At 45.7% G+C, this 16,119-nt stretch overlaps 1 pseudogene; it reads left to right on the plus strand.

Annotated features, from left to right (window-relative positions):
* Window positions 1-16,119, plus strand: part of LOC135529220 (solute carrier family 2, facilitated glucose transporter member 1-like) — a 36,741-nt pseudogene that overhangs the window by 5,360 nt on the left and 15,262 nt on the right.

The following is a 16,119-nucleotide window of genomic DNA, read 5'->3' on the forward strand; positions in this document are numbered from 1 at the left end:
CAGGGAGAGGCTCCTGCCCTCTGGGTCGTTCTGACTGCCTCACACTACTGAATCAGGAGAGGCTCCTGCCCTCTGGGCCGTTCTGACTGCCTCACACTACTGAATCAGGAGAGGCTCCTACCCTCTGGGTCGTTCTGACTGCCTCACACTACTGAATCAGGAGAGAGGCTACTGCCCTATGGGCCGTTCTGACTGCCTCACACTACTGAATTAGGAGAGGCTCCTGACCCTCTGGGCCGTTCTGACTGCCTCACACTACTGAATCAGGAGAGGCTCCTACCCTCTGGGTCGTTCTGACTGCCTCACACTACAGAATCAGGAGAGGCTCCTGCCCTCTGGGCCGTTCTGACTGCCTCACACTACTGAATCAGGAGAGGCTCCTACCCTCTGGGCCGTTCTGACTGCCTCACACTACTGAATCAGGAGAGGCTCCTGCCCTATGGGCCGTTCTGACTGCCTCACACTACTGAATCAGGAGAGAGGCTTCTTCCCTCTGGGTCGTTCTGACTGCCTCACACTACTGAATCAGGAGAGGCTCCTGCCCTCTGGGCCGTTCTGACTGCCTCACACTACTGAATCAGGAGAGGCTCCTACCCTCTGGGTCGTTCTGACTGCCTCACACTACTGAATCAGGAGAGAGGCTACTGCCCTATGGGCCGTTCTGACTGCCTCACACTACTGAATTAGGAGAGGCTCCTACCCTCTGGGCCGTTCTGACTGCCTCACACTACTGAATCAGGAGAGAGGCTCCTACCCTCTGGGTCGTTCTGACTGCCTCACACTACAGAATCAGGAGAGGCTCCTGCCCTCTGGGCCGTTCTGACTGCCTCACACTACTGAATCAGGAGAGGCTCCTACCCTCTGGGCCGTTCTGACTGCCTCACACTACTGAATCAGGAGAGGCTCCTACCCTCTGGGCCGTTCTGACTGCCTCACACTACTGAATCAGGAGAGGCTCCTACCCTCTGGGCCGTTCTGACTGCCTCACACTACTGAATCAGGAGAGGCTTCTGCCCTCTGGGTCGTTCTGACTGCCTCACACTACTGAATCAGGAGAGGCTCCTACCCTCTGGGTCGTTCTGACTGCCTCACACTACTGAATCAGGAGAGGCTCCTACCCTCTGGGCCGTTCTGACTGCCTCACACTACTGAATCAGGAGAGGCTCCTACCCTCTGGGCCGTTCTGACTGCCTCACACTACAGAATCAGGAGAGGCTCCTACCCTCTGGGCCGTTCTGGCTGCCTCACACTACTGAATCAGGAGAGAGGCTCCTGCCCTATGGGCCGTTCTGACTGCCTCACACTACTGAATCAGGAGAGAGGCTCCTGCCCTATGGGCCGTTCTGACTGCCTCACACTACAGAATCAGGAGAGGCTCCTGCCCTCTGGGCCGTTCTGGCTCATACAAGGCTTTCTTAATTGTTTACGGTTGCGTGACCACGCACGACTCCAACACCATCATTAAGTTTGCTGACGACACGTTGGTGGTAGGCCTGATCACCGATGACGATGATACAGCTTATAGGGAGGAGGTCAGAGACCTGGTAGTGTGGTGCCAGGGCAACAACCTCTTCCTCAACGTCAGCAAGACAAAGGAGATGATTGTAAGACTACAGGAATCGGAGGGCCGAGAGCGCCCCAATCCACATTGATGGGGGCTGTAGTGAAGCGGGTCTAGAGCTTCAAGTTCCTCGGTGTCCACATCACTAAGGAAGTAACATGGTCCTCCAAACACCAAGAAAGTTGTGAAGAAGGCACGACAACAGCACTTCCTCTTCCGGAATGCTGAAAAAGACTTGGCTTGGGGCCCTCGGAAACTCAAAACGTTCTACAGCTGCACCATCGAGAGCATAATGACTGGCTGCATCACCGCCTGGTATGGTAACTGCTCGGCATCTGACAGAAAGGCGCTAGAGAGGGTAGTGCATACAGCCCAGTACATCCCTGCTTGGTATGGTAACTGCTCGGCATCTGACAGAAAGGCGCTACAGAGGGTAGTGCGTACAGCCCAGTACATCACTGCTGAGCTGCCTTCCATGACTTCTATACCAGGCGGTGTCAGAGGAAGGGACCAAAAATTGTCAAAGACTCCAAACACTCAAGTCATGGACTGTTCTCTCTGCACGGCAAGCGGTACAGATGCACCGAGTCTGGAACCAGCAGGACCCTGACAACTTCCACCACCAAGTCATAAGACCGCTAGCTACCTGGACCAATAGCTACCTGGACCAATAGCTACCTGGACCAATAGCTACCTGGACCAATAGCTACCTGGACTGACTGATAGAGAGTTAACCAATAGCTACCTGGACCAATAGCTACCTGGACTGACTGATAGAGAGTTAACCGATAGCTACCTGGACCAATAGCAACCTGGACCAATAGCTACCTGGACCAATAGCAACCTGGACCAATAGCTACCTGGACCAATAGCTACCTGGACCAATAGCTACCTGGACTGACTGATAGAGAGTTAACCAATAGCTACCTGGACCAATAGCTACCTGGACCAATAGCTACCTGGACCAATAGATACCTGGACTGACTGATAAAGAGTTAACCAATAGCTACCTGGACTGACTGATAAAGTGTTAGCCAATAGCTACCTGGACCAATAGCTACCTGGACTGACTGATAAAGAGTTAACCAATAGCTACCTGGACCAATAGCTACCTGGAATGACTGATAAAGAGTTAGTCAATAGCTACCTGGACCAATAGCTACCTGGACCAATAGCTACCTGGACAGACTGATAAAGAGTTAACCAATAGCTACCTGGACCAATAGCTACATGGACTGACTGCTAAAGTTTTAACCAATAGCTTCCTGGACCAATAGCTACCTGGACCAATAGCTACCTGGACAGACTGACAAAGAGTTAACCAATAGCTACCTGGACAAATAGCTACCTGGACTGACTGCTAATGTTTTAACCAATAGCTACCTGGACCAATAGCTACCTGGACTGACTGCTAAAGAGTTAACCAATAGCTACCTGGACCAATAGCTTCCTGGACCAATAGCTACCTGGACCATTAGCTACCTAGACCAATAGCTACCTGGACTAATAGCTACCTGGACCAATAGCTACCTGGACCAATAGCTACCTGGACCAATTGCTACCTGAACTATCTGCATTTACTCTTTTTAACTCTTTTCACTCTGCTACTGGCTGCTACTGTTTATCATATTTCCTGTTGTCTAGTCTCTACCTATATGTACGCATCTACCTTAGTTATCTTGTACCCCTGGATATCGACTCGGTGCTGGTACCCCTGGACATCGACTTGGTGCTGGTACCCCTGGACATCGACTCGGTACTGGTACACCTGGACATCAACTCGGTACTGGTACCCCTGGATATCGACTCGGTGCTGGTACCCCTGGATATCGACTCGGTACTGGTACCCCTGGACATCGACTCGGTACTGGTACACCTGGATATCGACTCGGTACTGGTACACCTGGATATCGACTCGGTACTGGTACCCCTGGATATCGACTCGGTACTGGTACCCTTGGATATCGACTCGGTACTGGTACACCTGGACATCGACTCGGTACTGGCACCCCTGGATATCGACTCGGTGCTGGTACAACTGGACATCGACTCGGTACTGGTACACCTGGATATCGACTCGGTACTGGTACCCCTGGACATCGACTCGGTACTGGTACCCCTGGATATCGACTCGGTACTGGTACCCCTGGATATCGACTCGGTACTGGTACCCCTGGATATCGACTCAGCACTGGTACACCTGGACATCGACTCGGTACTGGTACCCCTGGATATCGACTCTGTACTGGTACACCTGGATATCGACTACGTACTGGTACACCTGGATATCGACCCCACTGGTACACCTGGATATCGTACCCCTGGATATCGGTACTGGTACACCTGGATATCGACTCGGTACTCTGGTACCCCTGGACATCGTACTGGTACACCGGATATACTGGTACACCTGGATATCGACTGGTACACCTGGATACTGGTACCCCTGGACATCGACTCTGGTACTGGTACACCTGGATATCGACTGGTACCCCGGTACTGGTACACCTGGACATACACCTGGACTCGGTACTGGTGCTGGTACACCTGGATATCGACTCGGTACTGGTACCCCTGGATATCGACACGGCACTGGTACCCCTGGACATCGACTCGGTACTGGTACACCTGGATATCAACTCGGTACTGGTACACCTGGATATCGACTCGGTACTGGTACATCTGGACATCGAATCGGTACTCGTACTCCTGGACATCGACTCGGTACTGGTACACCTGGATATCGACTCGGTACTGGTACCCCTGGACATCGACTCGGTACTGGTACACCTGGATATCGACTCGGTACTGGTACACCTGGACATCGACTCGGTGCTGGTACACCTGGATATCGACTTGGTACTGGTACCCCTGGATATCGACTCGGTACTGGTACCCCTGGATATCGACTCGGTACCTGTACACCTGGATATCGACTCGGTACTGGTACCCCTGGACATCGACTCGGTGCTGGTACCCCTGGACATCGACTCGGTACTGGTACCCCTGGACATCGACTCGGTGCTGGTACCCCTGGACATCGACTCGGTGCTGGTACCCCTGGACATCGACTCGGTACTGGTACCCCTGGACATCGACTCGGTACTGGTACACCTGGATATCGACTCGGTACTGGTACCCCTGGATATCGACTCGGTACTGGTACACCTGGATATCGACTCGGTACTGGTACCCCGTGTATATAGCATTGGTGGCTCCTCAGAGGAGGAAGGGATACACAAAGTTGTCCTTTTTAGATAAAACTAGACTAAATATATTCACAGATTAAAACATACTGTTTTGCAATGCAGGTCTACAGTAGCCTCAACAGGACTCTGTAGGGTAGCACGATGGTGTAGCCGGAGGACAGCTAGTTTCCGTCCTCCTCTGGGTACATTGACTTCAATACAAAACCTAGGAGGCTCATGGTTCTCACCCCCTTCCATATACTTACTGTACACACAGAGAGAGACATTTCGTAATGTTTTTCTCAAACAGAGGGATGCTATGTTAGCTAGCTGGCTATGACTATCCAACACAACACTGGAACTCAGGGTAAATAATTTCACAATTATTTTAACTAATTCATTGCCAACGAGACCCGCCGTTGTCACCTCAAATGTTTATTTCGACCTGTGTGCACCTACGTTGTAAATTTTAATTATATTTTTCTCTCTGCATGGTTGGGAAGGGCCCGGAGTTAAGAATTTAGCTATTAGTCTACATCGGTTGTTTTCAAAGCATGTGACAAATCAATTTGTTTCCGTTTTTACTTATGACATCTCTTGCTCAGATCATCGAGGAGTTCTTCAACAACACCTGGTGGTCCAGACATAATCAGTCGATGCCAGATCACAGCCTGACCTTCCTGTGGTCCCTCTCCGTCAGCATCAAGGACTTTGGAGCCCTGCTGGGGTCACTAGGGGTCAAGTGTGTGGCTGACACCTTCGGCAGGTGGGTTCTACCTCGTGTTGCTTCGGCAGGTGGGTTCTACCCTGTGTTGCTTCGGCAGGTGGGTTCTACCCTGTGTTGCTTCGGCAGGTGGGTTCGACCCTGTGTTGCTTCGGCAGGTGGGTTCTACCTAGTGTTGCTTCGGCAGGTAGGGTTCTACCTAGTGTTGCTTCGGCAGGTGGGTTCTACCTAGTGTTGCTTCGGCAAGTGGGTTCTACCTAGTGTTGCTTCGGGCAGGTGGGTTCTACCCTGTGTTGCTTCGGCAGGTGGTTTCTACCTCGTGTTGCTTCGGCAGGTGGGTTCTACATAGTGTTGCTTTGGCATGTAGGTTCTACCTAGTGTTGCTTCGGCAGGTGGGTTCTACCTAGTGTTGCTTCAGCAGGTAGGGTTCTACCTAGTGTTGCTTCGGCAGGTGGGTTCGCCTAGTGTTGCTTTGGCAGGTGGGTTCTACCTACTGTTGCATCGGCAGGTGGTTTCTACCTAGTGTTGCTTCGGCAGGTGGGTTCTACCTACTGTTGCTTCGGCAGGTGGGTTCTACCTAGTGTTGCTTCGGCAGGTGGGTTCTACCTAGTGTTGCTTCGGCAGGGGGGTTCTACCTAGTGTTGCTTCGGCAGGTAGGGTTCTACCTAGTGTTGCTTCGGCAGGTGGATTCTACCTCGTGTTGCTTCAGCAGGTAGGGTTCTACCCTGTGTTGCTTCGGCAGGTGGGTTCTACCTAGTGTTGCTTCGGCAGGTGGTTTCTACCTAGTGTTGCTTTGGCAGTTGGGTTCTACCTAGTGTTGCTTCGGCAGGTGGGTTCTACCTAGTTTTGCTTTGGCAAGTGGGTTCTACCTAGTGTTGCTTCGGCAGGTGGGTTCTACCTAGTGTTGCTTCGGCAGGTGGGTTCTACCTAGTGTTGCTTTGGCAAGTGGGTTCTACCTAGTGTTGCTTTGGCAAGTGGGTTCTACCTAGTTTTGCTTCGGCAGGTGGGTTCTACCTAGTGTTGCTTTGGCAAGTGGGTTCTACCTAGTGTTGCTTCGGCAGGTGGGTTCTACCTAGTGTTGCTTCGGCAGGTGGGTTCTACCTAGTGTTGCTTCGGCAGGGGGGTTCTACCTAGTGTTGCTTCGGCAGGTAGGGTTCTACCTAGTGTTGCTTCGGCAGGTGGTTTCTACCTCGTGTTGCTTCAGCAGGTAGGGTTCTACCCTGTGTTGCTTCGGCAGGTGGGTTCTACCTAGTGTTGCTTCGGCAGGTGGTTTCTACCTAGTGTTGCTTTGGCAAGTGGGTTCTACCTAGTGTTGCTTCGGCAGGTGGGTTCTACCTAGTGTTGCTTTGGCAAGTGGGTTCTACCTAGTGTTGCTTCGGCAGGTGGGTTCTACCTAGTGTTGCTTCGGCAGGTGGGTTCTACCTAGTGTTGCTTTGGCAAGTGGGTTCTCCCTAGTGTTGCTTTGGCAGGTGGGTTCTACGTAGTGTTGCTTCGGCAGGTGGGTTCTACCTAGTGTTGCTTTGGCAAGTGGGTTCTACCTAGTGTTGCTTCGGCAGGTGGGTTCTACCTACTGTTACTTCGGCAGGTGGGTTCTACCCTGTGTTGCTTCGACAGGTGGGTTCTACCTAGTGTTGCTTCGGCAGGTGGTTTCTACCTAGTGTTGCTTCGGCAGGTGGTTTCTACCTAGTGTTGCTTTGGCAAGTGGGTTCTACCTAGTGTTGCTTCGGCAGGTGGGTTCTACCTAGTGTTGCTTCGGCAGGTAGGGTTCTACCTAGTGTTGCTTCGGCAGGTGGTTTCTACCTAGTGTTGCTTCGGCAGTTGAGTTCTACCTTGTGTTGCTTCGGCAGGTGGGTTCTACCTAGTGTTGCTTCGGCAGGTGGGTTCTACCTAGTGTTGCTTCGGCAGGTGGGTTCTACCTACTGTTACTTCGGCAGGTGGGTTCTACCTAGTGTTGCTTCGGCAGTTGAGTTCTACCTTGTGTTGCTTCGGCAGGTGGGTTCTACCTAGTGTTGCTTCGGCAGGTGGGTTCTACCTAGTGTTGCTTCGGCAGGTGGGTTCTACCCTGTGTTGCTTCGGCAGGTGGGTTCGCCTAGTGTTGCTTCGGCAGGTGGGTTCTACCTAGTGTTGCTTCGGCAGGTAGGGTTCTACTAGTGTTGCTTTCGCAGGTAGGGTTCTACTAGTGTTGTAATATTCTAGTAACTTTCCCAAAATTCCCAGGCGTTCCAGAAATCCACGGATTCCAATATTTCCAGCTCATTCCCTCATTTATTCCAGGAATTTTCCAACTGGAATTTCTGGAAAACTTGTTAATTTGGGAAAAGTTAGAGAAAAATACTTATCTCGATTGGTTGATTGATTGACTGATTGATTGATTGATTGAATCCCTCTTCCCTCTCCTCAGTTGTAACTCCATCCTGATAGTGACTGATTGGTTGATTGATTGACTGATTGGTTGATTGATTGACTGATTGGTTGATTGATTGACTGATTGGTTGATTGATTGACTGATTGGTTGATTGATTGAATCCCTCTTCCCTCTCCTCAGTTGTAACTCCATCCTGATAGTGACTGATTGGTTGATTGATTGACTGATTGGTTGATTGATTGACTGATTGGTTGATTGATTGACTGATTGATTGACTGATTGATTGATTGGTTGATTGATTGAATCCCTCTTCCCTCTCCTCAGTTGTAACTCCATCCTGATAGTGACTGATTGGTTGATTGATTGACTGATTGATTGACTGATTGATTGATTGGTTGATTGATTGAATCCCTCTTCCCTCTCCTCAGTTGTAACTCAATCCTGATAGTGACTGATTGGTTGATTGAATGACTGATTGATTGACTGATTGATTGATTGGTTGATTGATTGAATCCCTCTTCCCTCTCCTCAGTTGTAACTCCATCCTGATAGTGACTGATTGGTTGATTGATTGACTGGTTGATTGATTGATTGACTGATTGATTGATTGATTGAATCCCTCTTCCCTCTCCTCAGGCGTAACTCCATCCTGATAGTGACTGATTGGTTGATTGATTGACTGATTGGTTGATTGATTGACTGATTGGTTGATTGATTGAATCCCTCTTCCCTCTCCTCAGTTGTAACTCCATCCTGATAGTGACTGAATGGTTGATTGATTGACTGATTGGTTGATTGATTGACTGATTGGTTGATTGATTGAATCCCTCTTCCCTCTCCTCTGTCGTAACTCCATCCTGATAGTGACTGATTGGTTGATTGATTGACTGATTGGTTGATTGATTGACTGATTGGTTGATTGATTGAATCCCTCTTCCCTCTCCTCAGGCGTAACTCCATCCTGATAGTGACTTATTGGTTGATTGATTGACTGATTGGTTGATTGATTGACTGATTGATTGATTGGTTGATTGATTGAATCCCTCTTCCCTCTCCTTAGGCGTAACTCCATCCTGATAGTGAATGCCCTGTCGGTGGTGGGAGCCTGTCTGATGTTTGCCTCTAAGGCCAATGAGTCCTTTGAGATGCTGATCGTTGGCCGGCTGGTTTTCGGTCTGTTCTGTGGCCTTGTGATGAGTCTCAACCCTCTCTACATCCAGGAAGTCTCCCCCACCAACCTCAGAGGGGCCTTCGCTACGCTCAATCAGGTCTCCTTTGCTACGGGCATACTCCTGGGCATGGTGAGAATAGACGTTGTCCACCCTGACAGAGATCCTGTACATTGTTTCACACGATATAATTACCAACATGACTTTCATTGAAATGAATCTGCAGCAATGATACAACTTTCAGAGGGGGACAGATGTAACAATGAGGAACTTTCAGAGGGGGACAGATGTAACAATGAGGAACTTTCAGAGGGGGACAGATGTAACAATGAGGAACTTTCAGAGGGGGACAGATGTAACAATGAGGAACTTTCAGGGGACAGATGTAACAATGAGGAACTTTCAGAGGGGGACAGATGTAACAATGAGGAACTTTCAGAGGGGGACAGATGTAACAATGAGGAACTTTCAGAGGGGGACAGATGTAACAATAAGGAACTTTCAGAGGGGGACAGATGTAACAATGAGGAACTTTCAGAGGGGGACAGATGTAACAATAAGGAACTTTCAGAGGGGGACAGATGTAACAATGAGGAACTTTCAGAGGGGGACAGATGTAACAATGAGGAACTTTCAGAGGGGGACAGATGTAACAATGAGGAACTTTCAGAGGGGGACAGATGTAACAATGAGGAACTTTCAGAGGGGGACAGATGTAACAATAAGGAACTTTCAGAGTGGCAAAGAAAAGAAAAAGAAAGAAAGACGATTTAAATGTAGCAGAAACATTACAGAAACATTACTGAAACATTCCTGAAACATTACAGAAACATTCCTGAAACATTACTGAAACATTACAGAAACATTACTGAAACATTACAGAAACATTACTGAAACATTACTGAAACATTACAGAAACATTACAGAAACATTACTGAAACATTACAGAAACATTACTGAAACATTACAGAAACATTCCTGAAACATTACTGGAACATTACTGAAACATTACTGAAACATTACTGAAACATTACAGAAACATTACTGAAACATTACTGAAACATTACTGAAACATTTCTTAACTTCTTTAGTAAAAAGACAGGTGCTGCTGATAATACTGCCTTCGTCTTCGAGGCAGATGGCATGTATGTGCATTAGATACATGGACTAAATACTGTATAGTTAGACAGAGAAGTACTGTTACTACATGGACTACACATTGGGCTCCTGAGTGGCGCAGTGGTCTAAGGCACAACATCTCAATGCTAGAGGTGTCACTAAAGACACTGGTTCAATTCCCAGCTTTACCACAACCGGCTGTGATTGGGAGTCCCATAGGGCAGTGTTGTCCGTCCTTTGTGTAGGCCGTCATTGTGAATTTGTTCTGAACTGACTTAGTGACACCTCTAGCACGTAGATGCAGTGCCTTAGAGAGCTGTGCTACCGGGAGCCCAATTGTACAGTTAAATTACCCGTCTTTACATGTGCATCCATGCGATGTGTAAATTTTTTAATCAAATCACATTTTTACATCTATAAAGTAAACAGTTTATAGAAGGTATAAATGGTTCAGCAAAATTCTTGTGTGCAAGATCCCTCAACATTACAGTACAGTTTACAGCAGGTATAAAAGATCCAGATACATTTTTGTGTGCTAACTCCCTCAACATCATCCCTCAACGATAATCAACATCTATTATAAAGAGTCAAATCAAGAATAACAAGGAAAAGAAGAGGTAGTATGCATAGTAATATCCTGATATGTACACAATATGATGTACAGGATAGATAATGACCAATATGATGTACAGGATAGATAATCACCAATATGATATACAGTATAGATAATGACCAATATGATATACAGGATAGATAATGACCAATATAAAATACAGAATAGATAATGACCAATAGGCTACACAGAATAGACAATGACCAGTAGGATGTACAGAATAGATAATGACCAATATGATATACAGGATAGATAATGACCAATATAAAATACAGAATAGATAATGACCAATAGGCTACACAGAATAGACAATGACCAGTAGGATGTACAGAATAGATAATGACCAATATGATATACAGAATAGATAATGACCAATGGGATGTACAGAATAGATAATGACCAATAGGCTACACAGAATAGATAATGACCAATATATGATATACCGTATAGATAATGACCAATAGGATGTACAGAATAGATAATGACCAATAGGCTATACAGAATAGACAATGACCAGTAGGATGTACAGAATAGATCATGACCAATAGGATGTACAGAATAGATCATGACCAATATGATATACAGAATAGATAATGACCAATATGATATACAGAATAGATAATGACCGATAGGATATACAGAATAGATAATGACCAATATGATATACAGAATAGATAATGACCAATAGGATATACAGAATAGACAATTACCAATAGGATGTACAGAATAGATCATGACCAATAGGATGTACAGAATAGATAATGACCAATGGGGTTTTCCAAACTCGGTCCTGGTGGATCCCAATGTTTTGTTTTTACCCTTGCACTACAGAGCTGATTAAAATACTCACAGCTTGATAACTAGTTGGTTAATTGAATTAGCTGTGTGGTGCTAGGGCATAAAGCAAAACGTGGACCCCTTGGGGTCCCCAGGACCGAGTTTGGGAAACGCTGCAGTGAACATAATAGGAAATACGAAATAGATAATGTGTTATATAAAGTATGACTGTGTTTACAAATGTAACATGTGTAGTCCGTTCTAGCTCAGTTGGTAGAGCATGGTGCTTGAAATGCCAGGGTAGTGTGTTCGATTCCTGGGACCACCTGTATGAGACATGTATGAGACATGTGTGAGACATGTATGACTGTAAGTCACTTTGAAAAAAACTGTCTGCTAAATGGAATTTATAATTAATATAGAACAGCAGTCTGTGTGTGAGTGTTGTTAGGTGGTAGGATTAACAGTAGTGTTGCTAGACTGTAGGGTGAACAGTAGTGTTGTTAGACTGTATGGTTAACAGTAGTGTTGGTAGACTGTAGGATTAACAGTAGTGTTGTTAGACTGTAGGGTGAACAGTAGTGTTGTTAGACTGTAGGGTTAACAGTAGTGTTGTTAGACTGTAGGGTTAACAGTAGTGTTGTTAGACTGTAGGGTTAACAGTAGTGTTGTTAGACTGTAGGGTTAACAGTAGTGTTGTTAGACGGTAGGGTTAACAGTAGTGTTGTTCGACTGTGGGGTTAACAGTAGTGTTGTTAGACTGTAGGGTTAACAGTAGTGTTGTTAGACTGTAGGGTTAACAGTAGTGTTGTTAGACCGTAGGGTTAACAGTAGTGTTGTTAGACTGTAGGGTTAACAGTAGTGTTGTTAGACCGTAGGGTTAACAGTAGTGTTGTTAGACTGTAGGGTTAACAGTAGTGTTGTTAGACTGTAGGGTTAACAGTAGTGTTGTTCGACTGTAGGGTTAACAGTAGTGTTGTTAGACTGTAGGGTTAACAGTAGTGTTGTTAGACTGTTGGGTTAACAGTAGTGTTGTTAGACTGTAGGGTGAACAGTAGTGTTGTTAGACTGTAGGGTTAACAGTAGTGTTGTTAGACTGTAGGTGGCAGGGTTAACAGTAGTGTTGTTAGACTGTAGGGTTAACAGTAGTGTTGTTAGACTGTAGTGTGAACAGTAGTGTTGTTAGACTGTAGAGTGAACAGTAGTGTTGTTAGACTGTAGGGTGAACAGTAGTGTTGTTAGACTGTAGGTGGCAGGGTTAACAGTCGTGTTGTTAGACTGTAGGGTTAACAGTAGTGTTGTTAGACTGTAGTGTTAACAGTAGTGTTGCTAGACTGTAGGGTGAACAGTAGTGTTGTTAGACTGTAGGGTGAACAGTAGTGTTGTTAGACTGTAGGGTGAACAGTAGTGTTGTTAGACTGTAGTGTTAACAGTAGTGTTGTTAGACTGTAGTGTTAACAGTAGTGTTGTTAGACTGTAGGTGGCAGGGTTAACAGTCGTGTTGTTAGACTGTAGGGTTAACAGTAGTGTTGTTAGACTGTAGTGTTAACAGTAGTGTTGCTAGACTGTAGGGTGAACAGTAGTGTTGTTAGACTGTAGGGTGAACAGTAGTGTTGCTAGACTGTAGGGTTAACAGTAGTGTTGGTAGACTGTAGGGTGAACAGTAGTGTTGTTAGACTGTAGGGTTAACAGTAGTGTTGTTAAACTGTAGGATTAACAGTAGTGTTGTTAGACAGTAGGGTTAACAGTAGTGTTGTTAGACTGTAGGGTTAACAGTAGTGTTGTTAGACTGTAGGGTTAACAGTAGTGTTGTTAGACCGTAGGGTTAACAGTAGTATTGTTAGACTGTAGGGTGAACAGTAGTGTTAACAGTAGTGTTGTTAGACTGTAGGGTTAACAGTAGTGTTGTTAGACTGTAGGGTTAACAGTAGTGTTGTTAGACTGTAGGGTTAACAGTAGTGTTGTTAGATTGTAGGGTTAACAGTAGTGTTGTTAGACTGTAGGGTTAACAGTAGTGTTGTTCGACTGTAGGGTTAACAGTAGTGTTGTTAGACTGTAGGGTTAACAGTAGTGTTGTTAGACTGTAGGGTTAACAGTAGTGTTGTTAGACTGTAGGGGTAACAGTAGTGTTGTTAGACTGTAGGGTTAAGAGTAGTGTTGTTCGACTGTAGGTGGCAGGGTTAACAGTAGTGTTGTTAGACTGTAGGGTTAACAGTAGTGTTGTTAGACTGTAGGGTTAACAGTAGCGTTGTTAGACTGTAGGGTGAACAGTAGTGTTGTTAGACTGTAGGGTGAACAGTAGTGTTGTTAGACTGTAGGGTTAACAGTAGTGTTGTTAGACTGTAGGTGGCAGGGTTAACAGTAGTGTTGTTAGACTGTAGGGTTAACAGTAGTGTTGTTAGACTGTAGGGTTAACAGTAGTGTTGTTAGACTGTAGGGTGAACAGTAGTGTTGTTAGACTGTAGATTGAACAGTAGTGTTGTTAGACTGTAGGGTGAACAGTAGTGTTGTTAGACTGTAGGGTTAACAGTAGTGTTGTTAGACTGTAGGGTGAACAGTAGTGTTGTTAAACTGTAGGGTGAACAGTGTTGTTGTTAGACTGTAGTGTTAACGGTAGTGTTGTTAGACTGTAGTGTTAACAGTAGTGTTGTTAGACTGTAGGTGGCAGGGTTAACAGTCGTGTTGTTAGACTGTAGGGTTAACAGTAGTGTTGTTAGACTGTAGGGTGAACAGTAGTGTTGTTAAACTGTAGGGTGAACAGTAGTGTTGTTAGACTGTAGGTAGGGTTAACAGTAGTGTTGGTAGACTGTAGGGTGAACAGTAGTGTTGTTAGACTGTAGGGTTAACAGTAGTGTTGTTAGACTGTAGGATTAACAGTAGTGTTGTTAGACTGTAGGGTTAACAGTAGTGTTGCTAGACTGTAGGGTGAACAGTAGTGTTGTTAGACTGTAGGGTGAACAGTAGTGTTGCTAGACTGTAGGGTTAACAGTAGTGTTGGTAGACTGTAGGGTGAACAGTAGTGTTGTTAGACTGTAGGGTTAACAGTAGTGTTGTTAGACTGTAGGGTTAAGAGTAGTGTTGTTAGACTGTAGGGTTAACAGTAGTGTTGTTCGACTGCGGGGTTAACAGTAGTGTTGTTAGACTGTAGGGTTAACAGTAGCGTTGTTAGACTGTAGGGTTAACAGTAGTGTTGTTAGACTGTAGGGTTAACAGTAGTATTGTTCAGACTGTAGGGTTAACAGTAGTGTTGTTAGACTGTAAGGTTAACAGTAGTGCTGTTAGACTTTAGGGTTAACAGTAGTGTTGTTAGACTGAGGTGGCAGGGTTAACAGTAGTGTTGTTAGACTGTAGGGTTAACAGTAGTGTTGTTAGACTGTAGGGTTAACAGTAGCGTTGTTAGACTGTAGGGTGAACAGTAGTGTTGTTAGACTGTAGGGTGAACAGTAGTGTTGTTAGACTGTAGGGTTAACAGTAGTGTTGTTAGACTGTAGGTGGCAGGGTTAACAGTAGTGTTGTTAGACTGTAGGGTTAACAGTAGTGTTGTTAGACTGTAGGGTTAACAGTAGTGTTGTTAGACTGTAGGGTGAACAGTAGTGTTGTTAGACTGTAGATTGAACAGTAGTGTTGTTAGACTGTAGGGTGAACAGTAGTGTTGTTAGACTGTAGGGTTAACAGTAGTGTTGTTAGACTGTAGGGTGAACAGTAGTGTTGTTAAACTGTAGGGTGAACAGTATTGTTGTTAGACTGTAGTGTTAACGGTAGTGTTGTTAGACTGTAGTGTTAACAGTAGTGTTGTTAGACTGTAGGTGGCAGGGTTAACAGTCGTGTTGTTAGACTGTAGGGTTAACAGTAGTGTTGTTAGACTGTAGGGTGAACAGTAGTGTTGTTAAACTGTAGGGTGAACAGTAGTGTTGCTAGACTGTAGGGTTAACAGTAGTGTTGGTAGACTGTAGGGTGAACAGTAGTGTTGTTAGACTGTAGGGTTAACAGTAGTGTTGTTAGACTGTAGGATTAACAGTAGTGTTGTTAGACTGTAGGGTTAACAGTAGTGTTGTTAGACTGTAGGGTTAACAGTAGCGTTGTTAGACTGTAGGGTGAACAGTAGTGTTGTTAGACTGTAGGGTGAACAGTAGTGTTGTTAGACTGTAGGGTTAACAGTAGTGTTGTTAGACTGTAGGTGGCAGGGTTAACAGTAGTGTTGTTAGACTGTAGGGTTAACAGTAGTGTTGTTAGACTGTAGGGTTAACAGTAGTGTTGTTAGACTGTAGGGTGAACAGTAGTGTTGTTAGACTGTAGATTGAACAGTAGTGTTGTTAGACTGTAGGGTGAACAGTAGTGTTGTTAGACTGTAGGGTTAACAGTAGTGTTGTTAGACTGTAGGGTGAACAGTAGTGTTGTTAAACTGTAGGGTGAACAGTATTGTTGTTAGACTGTAGTGTTAACAGTAGTGTTGTTAGACTGTAGTGTTAACAGTAGTGTTGTTAGACTGTAGGTGGCAGGGTTAACAGTCGTGTTGTTAGACTGTAGGGTTAACAGTAGTGTTGTTAGACTGTAGGGTGAACAGTAGTGTTGTTAAACTGTAGGGTGAACAGTAGTGTTGCTA

This window comes from Oncorhynchus masou, unplaced genomic scaffold (genome assembly GCF_036934945.1).
Source record: "Oncorhynchus masou masou isolate Uvic2021 unplaced genomic scaffold, UVic_Omas_1.1 unplaced_scaffold_1122, whole genome shotgun sequence".
NCBI classification, from domain to species: Eukaryota; Metazoa; Chordata; class Actinopteri; order Salmoniformes; family Salmonidae; genus Oncorhynchus; species Oncorhynchus masou.